The sequence below is a fragment of the Hemitrygon akajei genome, chromosome 21 (genome assembly GCF_048418815.1).
Source record: "Hemitrygon akajei chromosome 21, sHemAka1.3, whole genome shotgun sequence".
In the NCBI taxonomy this organism is placed as follows: Eukaryota; Metazoa; Chordata; class Chondrichthyes; order Myliobatiformes; family Dasyatidae; genus Hemitrygon; species Hemitrygon akajei.
In genome coordinates, this window is record NC_133144.1 from 69,595,336 (window position 1) to 69,610,011 (window position 14,676).

Here is a 14,676-nt window from a genome sequence, read left to right on the forward strand (position 1 = left end):
CCTCCTACCTTAGTATCATCGGCATACTTACTAATCCAATTTACCACCCCATCATCCAGATCATTTATGTATATTACAAACAACATTGGGCCCAAAACAGATCCCTGAGGCACCCCGCTAGTCACCGGCCTCCATCCCGATAAACAATTATCCACCACTACTCTCTGGCATCTCCCATCTAGCCACTGTTGAATCCATTTTATTACTCCAGCACTAATACCTAACGACTGAACCTTCTTAACTAACCTTCCATGTGGAACTTTGTCAAAGGCCTTGCTGAAGTCCATATAGACTACATCCACTGCCTTACCCTCGTCAACATTCCTCGTAACTACTTCAAAAAATTCAATAAGGTTTGTCAAACATGACCTTCCACGCACAAATCCATGCTGGCTACTCCTAATCAGATCCTGTCTATCCAGATAATTATAAATACTATCTCTAAGAATACTTTCCATTAATTTACCCACCACTGATGTCAAACTGACAGGTCTATAATTGCCAGGCTTACTTCTAGAACCCTTTTTAAACAATGGAACCACATGAGCAATACGCCAATCCTCCGGCACAATCCCTGTTTCTAATGACATCTGAAAGATCTCCGTCAGAGCTCCTGCTATCTCTACACAAACTTCCCTCAAGGTCCTGGGGAATATCCGGTCAGGACCCGGAGATTTATCCACTTTTAAATTTCTTAAAAGCGCCAGTACTTCCACCTCTTTAATTGTCATAGGTTCCATAACTTCCTTACTTGTTTCCCACACCTTACACCATTCGATATCCTTCTCCTTAGTGAATACCGAAGAGAAGAAATCGTTCAAAATCTCTCCCATCTCCCTCGGCTCCACACATAGCTGACCACCCTGATTCTCTAAGGGACCAATTTTATCCCTCACTATCCTCTTGCTTTTAATATAACTGTAGAAGCCTTTCGGATTTACTTCCACCTTATTTGCCAAACCAAACTCGTAACTTCTTTTAGCTTTTCTAATCTCTTTCTTAAGTTTCCTTTTACATTCTTTATATTCCTCGAGCAATTCCTTTACTCCATGCTGCCTATATCTATTGTAGACATCCCTCTTTTTTCGAACCAAGTTTCTAATATCCCTTGAAAACCATGGCGCTTTCAAACCTTTAATCTTTCCTTTCAACCGAACAGGAACATAAAGATTCTGTACCCTCATAATTTCACCCTTAAATGACCTCCATTTCTCTATTACATCCTTCCCATAAAACAACTTGACCCATTCCACTCTCTCTAAATCCCTGCGCATCTCCTCAAAGTTAGCCTTTCTCCAATCAAAAATCTCAACTCTAGGTCCAGTCCTGTCCTTCTCCATAATTATATTGAAGCTAATGCTATTGTGATCACTGGACCCGAAGTGCTCCCCAACACATACATCTGTCAGCTGACCTATCGCATTCCCTAACAGGAGATCCAACACTGCCCCATCTCTAGTCGGTACTTCTATGTATTGTTGCAAAAAGCTATCCTGCACACATTTCACAAACTCTAAACCATCCAGCCCTTTTACAGAATGAGCTTCCCAATCTATGTGTGGAAAATTAAAATCTCCCACAATCACCACCTTGTGTTTACTACAAATATCTGCTATCTCCTTACACATTTGCTCTTCCAACTCACGCTCCCCATTAGGTGGCCTATAATACACTCCTATCAGTGTTACTACACCTTTCCCATTCCTCAATTCCACCCAAATAGCCTCCCTAGAGGAGCTCTGTAATCTATCCTTCCAAAGCACCGCCATAAGATTTTCTCGGACAAGCAATGCAACACCTCCTCCTCTGGCCCCTCCTACTCTATCACACCTGAAGCAACTAAATCCAGGAATATTTAGTTGCCAATCACACCCTTCCTGCAACCATGTTTCACTAATAGCTACAACATCATAATTCCATGTATCAATCCACACTTTAAGCTCATCCACCTTTCTTACAATGCTCCTAGCATTAAAATAGATACATTTAAGATACTCTCCACCTCCTCCTCTCTTTTCATCCCTAGCAATGCATTCAAATTTATTATCCTTTTCTTTCTTCTCCCCTACAACTTCGGGCTGAGAGCATCCCTCCTCCATCACCTGCCTGTCCTCCCTCACACACGGTCTACTTACTTGCTCTACTGGTGAACTAACCTCCTCTCCCCTAGTTTCCTCAAATTGATTTCCGCCCCCCCATCTTACTAGTTTAAAGTCTGCCCCGTAGCCCTAGCAAACCTCCCCGCTAGGATATTGGTCCCCCCAGGATTCAAGTGTAACCCGTCCTTCTTGAACAGGTCACGCCTGCCCCAGAAGAGGTCCCAATGATCCAGAAACTTGAATCCCTGCCCCCTGCTCCAATCCCTCAACCACGCATTCATCCTCCACCTAATTCCATTCCTACTCTCACTGTCGCGTGGTACAGGCAGTAATCCCGAGATTACTACCTTTGCGGTCCTTCTTCTTAACTGCCTTCCTAACTCCCTATACTCTCGTTTCAGGACCTCTTCCCCTTTCCTACCTATGTCATTGGTACCTACATGTACCACGACCTCTGGCTCCTCACCCTCCCACTTCAGGATATCTTGGACGCGATCAGAAACGTCCCGGACCCTGGCACCAGGGAGGCAAACTACCATCCGGGACTCCCGATCACCTCCACAGAACCGCCTGTCTGAACCCCTGACTATCGAGTCCCCTATTACTATGGTCCTCTTTCTTCTATCCCTACCCTTCTGAGCTACAGGGCCGTCCTCTGTGCCGGAGGCCCGGCCACTGTCACTTCCTCCAGGTAGGCTGTCCCCCCCAACAGTACTCAAACATGAGTACTTATTGTCAAGGGGTACAGCCACTGGGGTACTCTCTAGTACCTGCCCCTTCCCCTTCCTGATCGTGACCCACCTATCTGCCTCCCGTGGCCCCGGAGTGACCACCTGCCTGTAACTCCTCTCTATCACCTCCTCACTCTCCCTGACCAGGCGAAGGTCATCGAGCTGCAGCTCCAGTTCCCTAATTCGGTCCCTCAGGAGCTGCAGTTCGGCGCACCTGGCGCAGATGTGGACGTCCGGGAGGCTCGGAGACTCCAGGATCTCCCACATCCGACACCGAGAACAACAAGCTGCCCTCACACTCATACCTCCCGAATAACTGAAAATAACAAGAACTAAAAGATAAGCCTACTGTGCCCTCTTCCGCCTAAGCCCTCTGAGCCCAAGCCCTACACTCTGCTCCCGGCTCACTCCGCTGCCCGCAAACGAAGCTGCCCGCTGCTTAAGGCTGCGTTCTTTTTATATCTTCCCTCCTTCCCAGGCCTCCTTCACGCGCCTGCGCAGTCCCGCCTCTCAGAACTCCGATCTGAGAAGCAATTTGAAAATGGCCGCCGCCGCACTTCTTCTCAGCCTCGCTGTCCTCTTCCAAAAGAGAACTGCCTCACTCCTTCTCTCCTTTTTATATCTTCCCTCCTTCCCAGGCCTCCTTCACGCGCCTGCGCAGTCCCGCCTCTCAGAACTCCGATCTGAGAAGCAATTTGAAAATGGCCGCCGCCGCACTTCTTCTCAGCCTCGCTGTCCTCTTCCAAAAGAGCAGCTTCATGTGTCACACCTTGTCAAATGCCTTCTAAAAATCAAGTACACAACACCCAATTCTTCTTTGTCTATATTGCTTGTTGTTTCTTCAAAGAATTTCACCAGCTTTGCTAGGCAAGATTTTCCCACAAGGAAACCATGCTGATTATGGCCTATTTTATCATGTGTCTCCAAGTATCTCAAAACCACATCCTTAACTATCGACTTCAACATCTTGCCCACCACTGAAGTCAGACTAACTGGCCTATAATTTTCTTTTGTCACCCTCTCTCCCTTCTTGAAGAGTGCAATGACATTTGCAATTTTCCATTCCTTCAGAACCATTCCAAAATCTAGTGATCCTTAAAAGATCCTTACTAATGCCTCCACAAGCTCTTCAGCCACCTCTTTCAGAACCCTTGGGTGTACACCATCTAGTGCAGGTGACTTATCTACCTTCATATTTTTCAGTTTCCCAAGAACCTTTTCCCTAGTAATGGTAACTTCACACATTCAAACTTCCAGCATACTACTAATGTCTTCCACATTAAAGAATGATACAAAATACTTATTCTATACACCTACCATTTTCTTGTCCCCCCATACTACCTCTCCAGCATCATTTTCCAGTGCTCCGATATCCAATCTTGCTTCTCTTTTACACTTTATGTATCTGAAGAAACCTTTGGTATCCTCTTTAATATTATTGGCAAGCTTACCTTTGTATTCCATCTTTTCCTTCTTAATGATTTTTGTTGCCTTCTGTTCATTTTTATAAGCTTCCCAATCCTCTAACTTCCCTCAAATTTTTGCTCTTTTTATTTGCTCTATTATTTGGCTTTTACATTGGCTTTGACTTCTCAAGATACCCAAGGTTGTGTAATCTTACCTTCAGAACACCTCTTTCTCTTTGGGATGTATATATCCTGTGTCTTCTGAATTGCGTCCAGAAATTCCAGCCATTGTATGGTGAATTCAATCATATTATGATCACTTTCCCCTAAGGGTTCCTTAAACTCTCTAGTCAATTGTGGTTTGTTGCACAACATAGAATTCAGAATAGCTGATTTCCTAGTGGGCTCAACCATGAGTTGCTCCAAGAAGTCAGCTCAGGGCATTCTAGAAATTCCCTTTTTGGGATCCAGCACCAACCTAATTTTCCTAATCTACCTGCATATTGAAATTGCCCATGACTATTGTAACATTGCCCTTTTGGCATGCACTTTTTTTATCACCCATTGTAATTTGTAGACCACAACTTTACTACTGTTTGGGGATCTGTACATAACTCCCATCAGGGCCTATTAACCCTTGCAGTTCCTTAGCTCTACCCACAACTGTTCCAACACCTTCCATCCCTGTTATCACCTCTTTCTAATGATTTGAGTTTTTTTTTGCCAACAGAGCTATGTCACCCTCTCTGCCTACCTGCCTTGTCGTTTTGACACAACGTGCATCCTTGGACATTAAGCTCCCAGCTATAATCTTCTTTCAGATATGATTCAGTAATGCCCACAACATCATACCTGCCAATTTATAACTGTTCTAAAGGCTTATCTACCTTATTCTGTATACTGAGCACATTCAAATATAACACCTTCTGTGCTGTATGCACCCTCTTAGATTATGTCTGCTTTTACATCGCAGCTCATCCTGTTGACAGCAATTTTTCCCTCTCATCAGTGTCTCTCCACGCTAGCAGTCTCACTACACACTGCCTGCATTTGCAAACCAACTACCTCATCCTCAGCACTATCACTCCAGTTCCCATCCCCCTGCCAAATTAGCTTAAAGCTCCCGAATAAACTCCAGCAAGCCTGTCTGCAAGGGTATTGGTTCCCCTTGAGTTCAGGTGTAACCCATCTCATTTGAAGAATCATATCTTCCCCAGTGTTATAAACTTATTTCGATCTACCCAATGCAAAGACACCACGTACTACGGCGAAAGTAACTTTAACTCTTTATTAGCAAGTTACTCGAGAGAACTGTCCTTAAGCACTCTCTCTCGGAGGCTGCTTCAAGGGTTTCTCCCTCCTGAAGCAAATACAGTTCTTTTTATATCATGCAGTCACGTACACAGATACATGTGGGTTCACCCCCCCCCCTTAGTTTCTCTACAGATGAGTATTGTTAACTTTATCAGTCATAAATTGTTCGTATAACAGTTTTAGATAGATAGATAGATACTTTATTCATCCCCATGGGGAAATTCAACTTTTTTTTTTCCAATGTCCCATACACTTGTTGTAGCAAAACTAATTACATACAATACTTAACTCAGTAAAAAATATGATATGCATCTAAATCACTCTCTCAAAAAGCATTAATAATAGCTTTTAAAAAGTTCTTAAGTCCTGGCGGTTGAATTGTAAAGCCTAATGGCATTGGGGAGTATTGATCTCTTCATCCTGTCTGAGGAGCATTGCATCGATAGTAACCTGTCGCTGAAACTGCTTCTCTGTCTCTGGATGGTGCTATGTAGAGGATGTTCAGAGTTTTCCATAATTGACCGTAGCCTACTCAGCGCCCTTCGCTCAGCTACCGATGTTAAACTCTCCAGTACTTTGCCCACGACAGAGCCCGCCTTCCTTACCAGCTTATTAAGACGTGAGGCGTCCCTCTTCTTAATGCTTCCTCCCCAACACGCCACCACAAAGAAGAGGGTGCTCTCCACAACTGACCTATAGAACATCTTCAGCATCTCACTACAGACATTGAATGACGCCAACCTTCTAAGGAAGTACAGTCGACTCTGTGCCTTCCTGCACAAGGCATCTGTGTTGGCAGTCCAGTCTAGCTTCTCATCTAACTGTACTCCCAGATACTTGTAGGTCTTAACCTGCTCCACACATTCTCCATTAATGATCACTGGCTCCATATGAGGCCTAGATCTCCTAAAGTCCACCACCATCTCCTTGGTCTTGGTGATATTGAGACGCAGGTAGTTTGAGTTGCACCATATCACAAAGTCCTGTATCAGTTTCCTATACTCCTCCTCCTGTCCATTCCTGACACACCCCACTATGGCCGTGTCATCAGCGAACTTCTGCACATGGCAGGACTCCGAGTTATATTGGAAGTCTGATGTGTACAGGGTGAACAGGACCGGAGAGAGTACGGTTCCCTGCGGCGCTCCTGTGCTGCTGACCACCGTGTCAGACCTACAGTCTCCCAACCGCACATACTGAGGTCTATCTGTCAAGTAGTCCACTATCCAATCCACCATGTGAGAGTCTACTCCCATCTCCGTTAGTTTGTGCCTTAAGATCTTGGGCTGGATGGTGTTAAAGGCACTAGAGAAGTCAAGGAATGTAATCCTCACAGCTCAACTGACCCCATCTAGGTGAGAGAGTGATTTGTGCAGCAAATACGTGATAGCATCCTCCACTCCCACCTTCTCCTTATACGCAAACTGAAGAGGATCCTGGGCGTGCCTGGTTTGTGGCCTCAGATTCTGTATTATCAGCCGCTCCATGGTCTTCATCACGTGCGACGTCAAGGCAACAGGTCTGAAGTCATTCAACTCCTTTGGTTGTGGTTTCTTCGGTACCGGGACAATACAGGATGTTTTCCACTGTCTGGGTACTCTTCTCTGCTCCAGGCTCATGTTGAAGATGCGCTGTAGTGGTTCTCCCAGCTCAGTCGCACAGGCCCTCAGTAATCGTGGGGAAACTCCATCCGGTCCAGCCGCCTTGCTGGTACAGATCTTCCTCAGTTGACCTTCCACCTGTGCAGCCGTAATCCTGGGCGTGGGCAAGGTCTCCTGTGAGTGGCTATTTTCCTGTGAGGGAAGTAAGCCTGGTGTGGATTTCTGCGGTGAGGATGAGATTGTGCTGTCGAACCTGTTGAAGAAGTTGTTCAGCTGGTTCGCTTTCTCCACATCTCCACTTATGTTTGCCCCCCGCTTTGCACCGCATCCGGTGATGATCTTCATCCCATCCCACACCTCCTTCATGCTTTTTTTCTGCAGCTTTTGTTCTAGCTTCCTCCTATACTGCTCCTTTGCCCCCCTTATCTGTACTCTGAGTTCCTTCTGAACTCTTTTAAGCTCCAACCGATCACCATCTTTAAAGGCCCTCTTCTTCTGGTTTAGGAGGCCTTTGATGTTACTAGTGATCCAGGGCTTATTATTGGGATAGCAGCGAACAGTTCTAACAGGGACAACGGCATCCACACAAAAGTTAATATAGTCCGTTGTGCATTCAGTGACCTCCTCAGCGCCCCCACAGAGCCCCCCTTGCAGTACATCCCAGTTAGTAGTACCGAAGCAGTCTCTCAGGGCCTGTTCAGCTTCAGGAGTCCACTTCCTAAAAGAGCGTGTGGTAGTGGGATGCCTCGTCACAATTGATTTATATCTGGGCTGTAACAAAACCAGGCTGCTACTATGTCTGGATGCAGACAGGCACAAGCTTACCATCCAAAGCCTGCTGCCCTTGGAAATAGTCACTCCTTCTTTATGCTTATCTTGCAGGTGCCATAAGGAATACAAGGCACAATATGTTTCTCACACCAAGGATGCTGTCACCCACTCAGCTTATCTTATGGGAAAGCATTTGTGCATTTATACTTTATTCACAAGCTCAGCTTATCTTATGGGAAAGCATTTGTACATTTATACTCTTTTTCTCAAGCTCATAGCTGCTATGACCTTTTAAAAAAATAGCCAGGGTCACAAGCGGCCTATGAGATGCTAACTTCTTAAAATTACATTCCTTCTTTTTATCATTCCATGATAATACATTAAGATTGGGGCCGAGAATGAATTTCTTAGCTCTTGCAGACACAACTTGCAACACGTATTAATACAAACTAATTACACGCACATCGCAATAAGAGCAATCATGACTGTAATAAGCCCATGTGGCAAATAGGAACCCCAGGAACCTCCTAGTAGCCAACCTAACCACCCATCCCCTGGTTTGGGACCTTCCCTGAAATTATCTAATTGTTTCTTGATAGACTGAATAGCATGTGTTACATTATATGATTCATCTGTGACGTGGGTGATACACTTGTCCCCTACTAAGGGACATACTCCTCCTTACTGAGCCAACTGGTAGTCTACAGCATACCGGATCTGTTGAGCGTACAGTCGCAACTCTGCCAGCTCTTTATTTACGGCCTCCAGTCCTTCCATAGTACTGTTTCCCAGCATAGTCAGCCCACAAATAAGGTAGTTCTGATGTTTTGCGGGTATGGTCCCTGCCGAACCCCCTAGAGAGAGAGTATTCAGAAACCCATAGCCTAAAGAGGAGCCCAGCGTGACCAGATCCTTCCAGTCCGCACAGAACTCCTTACTTACTGACCAGGCCATGAGCCTTCTGGGGGCAGGGGACTGTGACCGGCCCAATCATTCCCACCGCAAACAAGGCTGGCAGAGTGGATGTGGCAGTGATAAAAGTCCCATTAAGAAGGAAAACGAACCCCTCCTTTGCCCGGCAGCATTTTATGGTAGACTTCCCGGCTCCCGTCATCTGTTTTTTGTACCAGTTACTGATTCCTGCATATGGTTTAAAATCTGAAGTGCTATGTGGGTATATCAGGTATATCACACTATGTAGTAACGTGTGTCCCGTTACAATTCCCACAGACCCTCTGTGGTCCCATGGTCACATTAACACACTGTTGTTCTGTACATGTGCAACTAAACCATCCTCCTTGTATTCTGCATCTTTGGCGTATACAATGAGTGATAGCGCAAGAGATATTGTTAGGAACTAGACCTACTACACAGCCCCAGCCTTCTCCTCCAAAACAGTGGGGGTAACTCTGTGGGTCAGAAGTTAGCCTTTGTTCCTTTAACGGGATGAGACCCAACACAGTTGGGGATTTCCTCCTATCATTGTATACAAGTTCTACACATTGCCCTATTGTCCCCTGCCAGAACCTGCCTGTCCTTCATATGCAGGGGGTGTCCGAGGTATCAATGGTGTACAAACTCTTAGGGTCCCATCCCGGGGTGGCTACAAACAAGGCTTCTACTGATTTGGCAAGCGGATAACATACAGTACGATTACCATGCAGCTGCATATGGGTTTTATAGAACAGATTTTCCTCTAGAGCAATCACCATAAAGGCAACGGCAATGATAAAGAGTCCAAGTCCAACAATAATCACTTCTCTTCCTGCGGCCATCGCTTGCAATCACTCAGGTGAACCCAACGGTTGTGACCTTGTACTTTTACCGCTGTGGGTGTCTGGAGAAGTATCTGGAGGGGTCCCTTCCACCGAGGTCCAAGCTTGGGGCACTCCCAGTCCCTTATCAGTACCGTGTCTCCAATCTTTGTCAGGTCACTCTGCTTTTGAGCCTCTTTGTGGCAAGAACACCTCCTATACCTGTGAATGAAGAAACTTCAAAGAGGATGTTAATTGCCTGAAATACCTTTGTAACTCGCCCCCCCCCCCATGATGTTGAGATCAACTTGGGTGGAGGGTTGGGTACTGGCATCCCATGGGGTTGTTCCCGGGCGCCCATAAATGACCTCGGCGGCTGACACCCCAGTAGTCGAATGGGGAGTGATTCTCATGTGGTATAGTGCCAATGGGAGAACTTTTAGCCAATTCAGGCCAGTTTCAGACATCAGTTTGGCCAGTTTGTTTTTCAAGGTGCCATTAGCTCTTTCCACTATGTCCGCTGCCCTAGTGTGGTAAGTGCAGTGGAACTGTTGCTCGATATGCAGTACCTCACACAACTCCTTATTTATCCTTCCTACAAAGTGAGGACCATTATCTGAGCTTATCTGTCGGGGTACCCCAAATCTTGGTATAATCTGTGAGTAACAGTCTCACTACCATTGAGGCTTTGTTGTTCAATCCATCTACTGAACACGTCTACAACTATTAAACAATACTTATAACATTGTACATGCGGTAATTTAATAAAATCAAGCTGGATGCATTCAAATGGACCACCTGGCAAGGGGAGGTTTTCCTGAGGCACACTTTACCCCTTTTCCTGCATTCATTTTTTAACATATTAAACATGACCGTTTTTTTTTTGTGTGCTGCCTCATTCAACCTAGGGTGCCACTAGGTGCGTAGCAAAATGTTACTCATTCCCTCCTTGCCAAGGTGCGTATCAGTAAGTAAGCAGACAATAAGCATGGGTAATAAAGCATCAGGTATACACACTTGGCCGACTGGCGTAAGCCAGAGGCCTGCTGATGCAAAGTGCGAGCACCCATGCGTTTCCATAATTGTTTTTCTGAGTCAGGGGCGTCCCCCTGGAATTGATGCACGACGCTCATGTCTGGGATACCCTTCGTTGTGTTCAGCTTGCAGGCCAAGGCCAATTTCTCTGCCGTGGAGGCAATGTGAATGGCTGTTTGTGCCGCTAATTTGGCCTCCCTGTCCACCCGGTTGTTGCCCTGGGTGACTGCGGAGGAATCGGAGAGGTGTGCTGAGCACTTAACAATAGCCAGTTGTTTTGGGAGGAGGATGGCCCTGAGGAGGTTCTATACATACAAAGCATTCTGAATAGGGGTTCCTGTGGAAGTGAGAAATCCCCGGTACGCCCAAAGTTGGCCGAAGTCATGGGCGACACCAAATGCATAGTGGGAGTCAGTAAAAACGTTGGCCACTTTAGCCAAAATACAAGCTCTGGTTAGGGCAAAGAGTTCCGCTTTTTGGGCTGATACAGGGGGCTGCAAGGATGCGGACTCGAGCACAGCTGAGTCATTTACAACCGCATAGCCGCTGAGGCGGCTGCCCTGCTCAGAGACAGAAGAACTACTGTCAACGTAAAGGATTAAATCTGCAGACGGGAAAGCTTTATCCGAGAGATCCAGGTGGGGGGGGGGGGGGGGGCGTCAGAAAGTGGTTCCACATTAAACAGTCATGGGGTGGCTCCGTGAGATCCTCAGGTGGGCTTTCAAAAAAAATGGCAGGGTTGATGGTAGTACAGTAGGCAAAGGTGATAAGTGGGTTATTAAGGAGTGCTACCTCATATCTGTTCAATCTAGCCTGGGTGAGGTGTTAGGTTTGATGGGAGGTCAAAAGAGCAGTTACAGTGTGTGAGGAATAAACAACTACAGGCTGCTGCAGAGTTATGTTGGAGGCTGCTGTTACGAGAGAGTAAATGGCTGGGAGCATCTGTGAACATGGTGGGAGACCCCTTGCCACTGGGTCTAAGCGGGTGGAGAAGTATGCCACCGATCTTTTCCTATCTCCATGGGTCTGAGTAAGGACTGCTGTAACACAGTCTTCCAGGACATTAACAAATAACTGGAAGGGGCAGTCATAGAGGTGACATCCCAGGGCCTGAGCACTGGTCAGCACCCGTTTGAGTTGGTCAAAAGCATTCCTTTGTTCTTGTGTGAGTTCGAAAGGTCCCGCCATCTGGCTGGACGCCAGGGGTGAGAGGTGTTTAATTAGGAGGGCAACATTGGGTAACCACTGTCTGCAAAAGTTCACTAGACCCAAGAAGGCCCTCATACTCTTCAGTGTGGTTGGCAGTGGGGTAGTAATGATGGGTGTTACTCGTTCAGAAGTGAGCTTTCTCTCATATGCACTCAATAGGGTGCCCAGGAATTTCACCTGACGTTGAGCACGTTTTACCTTATGAGGGGTATTACATATCCCCAGGAGTGGAGGACATTAAGGAGCCTGTTAGTATCTTGTTCATTGGCGGGTTCAGAAGGGCTGGATAGCAACAAGTCATTTATGTATTGGATAATGGATGACCTCCCTGGCAGCTGCAAGTCCTTAAGTTGGTTATGTAGGATTTGAGACAAAATGGTCAGGGAGTGGACAAATCCTTGTGGAAGGTGTGTCCAAGTGTATTGCTGGCCTTGGAAAGTAAAGGCAAACAAATACTGGGATACGGGGGACAGGGGAATTGCAAAAACGCATGCTGCAGGTCAATGATAGTGAAAATACATGAGTCCGCAGGGACATTACTAAGAATGGTGGCAGGGTTGGGGACGACAGGATGTAAAGGTTCAACTATTTCATTTATCTTCTGTAAATCTTGTACCAGGCGCCACTCTGTCTGTCCAGGTTTGGGGACGGGTAGAATAGGGGTGGTACAAGGTGATTGGCAAGGGACCAAGATGCCCTGTTTGCAAAAGAAGTCTACCAGGGAAGTGACACTGTCAACAGCGTCCTTCCGAAGGGGGTATTGTGGAATGGAGGGCAGCTGTACCCACTGTTTCACCTGAATTTGCACTGGGGTCACAGAGATTAGTCCTACCTCAACCTTTGATGTGGCCCATAAGTCAGGGGCTGGCTCATCCAAGGCGAGGCGGTGAGACTGGTGACGATGGACATAGCCTGTTAGTGAAAAAGGGGTAAGGTAATGTCAAAATTCCATCTGGTAACATCTGGGGGGTTCCGGGGAGGCTCTGGTCTCCCTGTTCCTGCAGTCGGCAGGCTAGAAACCCCAACTCCTTTGGCTTGTGTCCCGCAGTCACTGACAAGGTGATGTGGGGGGACACAAGACCCAACTGGCTCCTTATCTCAGTAGGCACCTGAACTAATAATGCTGCTCCCTCCTTACCCTTTATGTCTCCCAGAAGAGTAATGCTGCCCACAAAGGGGGCATACTGGGTTTCTAATTCCTGTGAGACCCCTGAGGGGTCATATGCCAGTGTTACATGTGGGTCGGGCACCTGCAGGGGTGGGTCGAAATCTCCGGGCCGAAGGTCTACAGCGCACCACCGAGGAGGATGGTAGACCCAAAAAGTCCGTCTGGAGTCGGGACCACTAATAGTAGTTCCAGCATCAAGACATTTTATTCTAAGTCGGAGGGAGCACAGCAGGTCTCTCCCTGCTAGGTTAACTCCGAGGTCCGGGGTTTGGGCAAACTGAATTGTACTCTGTTGGTCCCCAAATTGGACTCACAGGGGTTTCATCAGTGGGTAGGATTTTTCTTGTCCCATTAAACCACTCAGAGTCACTGAGGTGTCTGACATACTGAAACCATGTTGATTGATGCAGGAAGATTGAAGTGTTGACGTAGTTGCTCCAGTATCGAGCACAAAGGGGATACTGCTGCCTTCTACTAGTAGGTTAAATATGGGCTCCTCTTCAGGGTTATCAGTGAGGGCAGGGAACATCAAGCCAGTATCCAGCTGATAAACTAGTCAGGCAGAAAACGGGTTATGGGTGGTGAATGGTTGCCGCCGACCCGGGGGCCTGGATTGTTGTTGGCGATCGGGACATTCCTTTTGCCAATGATCAGAGGTAACATCCTGCAACCCTAGCACTTGCTAAGGGTGGTTGCTGGGGTCCGGACGGTGAAAGTCCATAGTTAGGGTTTCCCTTAGGCATTGGTCGGCCACGGAAATTGGGTCGTGGTACATACGGGGGATCCACGTGTTGGGGCTCTGGGACCAGTGGGATGTGTAAGGTACCTGCCTCCAGATTTTGACTGACTCCTGGTCCGTGTTGCAATAGGGTCGCAGTACTGTTCCTGGGGTGGGGTTGTTGCGTCCTTTTGAGAGGTACGCGGGATCAAGGGGTATATGGGAGCAGTGGGGCAGATCATCCAATCCTCCTCAGTTTCATCTGTATCATCATTTTGAAACAACAGAGGCAAACCAGACATGTCGGGAGGTACCTCCGCTTTACCTTTGTGATCACCATTTTTATTTCCCCGCTTCTCTTTCCTTTCATGTCTTTCTCCCTGTCAACATTAATATTTTCCACCTTTCTGCAGACCCATTTCCACTGCGCCTCCTCTGCTTTGATATATTTATCCAAATCCCAGCTGACACCTAGTGGCTATATCTCATTCCCTAATTTTTTTTAATGACGCCGACAGTCTGCGGAAATCATTTTCATCCCCTGGGTTGTCTTTACAAATTTTAAATAAAGGGGTTTTAGACCCCGATTTATCAAGGGTCTGATCCATTTCAGAATTCAGATTATTCACCCTTTTGTAACCTAGTGCCACGTCTCTCTGCACCCACTTCAGGGTCCTGACCTTCGTGTGGGGGATTTCCCCTCTTAACAACCGGTCTAAGGCAGGGTGTCCAAGACAGGCACTTTCAAACAATATTATCCACTATACTTCAAAATTCTGAAGACTCTAACCCCAGATACCTTAAGTTTGAGGACTCGAACCTTACCTTCTTACACCTGAGGACTCGAAACTCACCCTCTTGGTTACCATA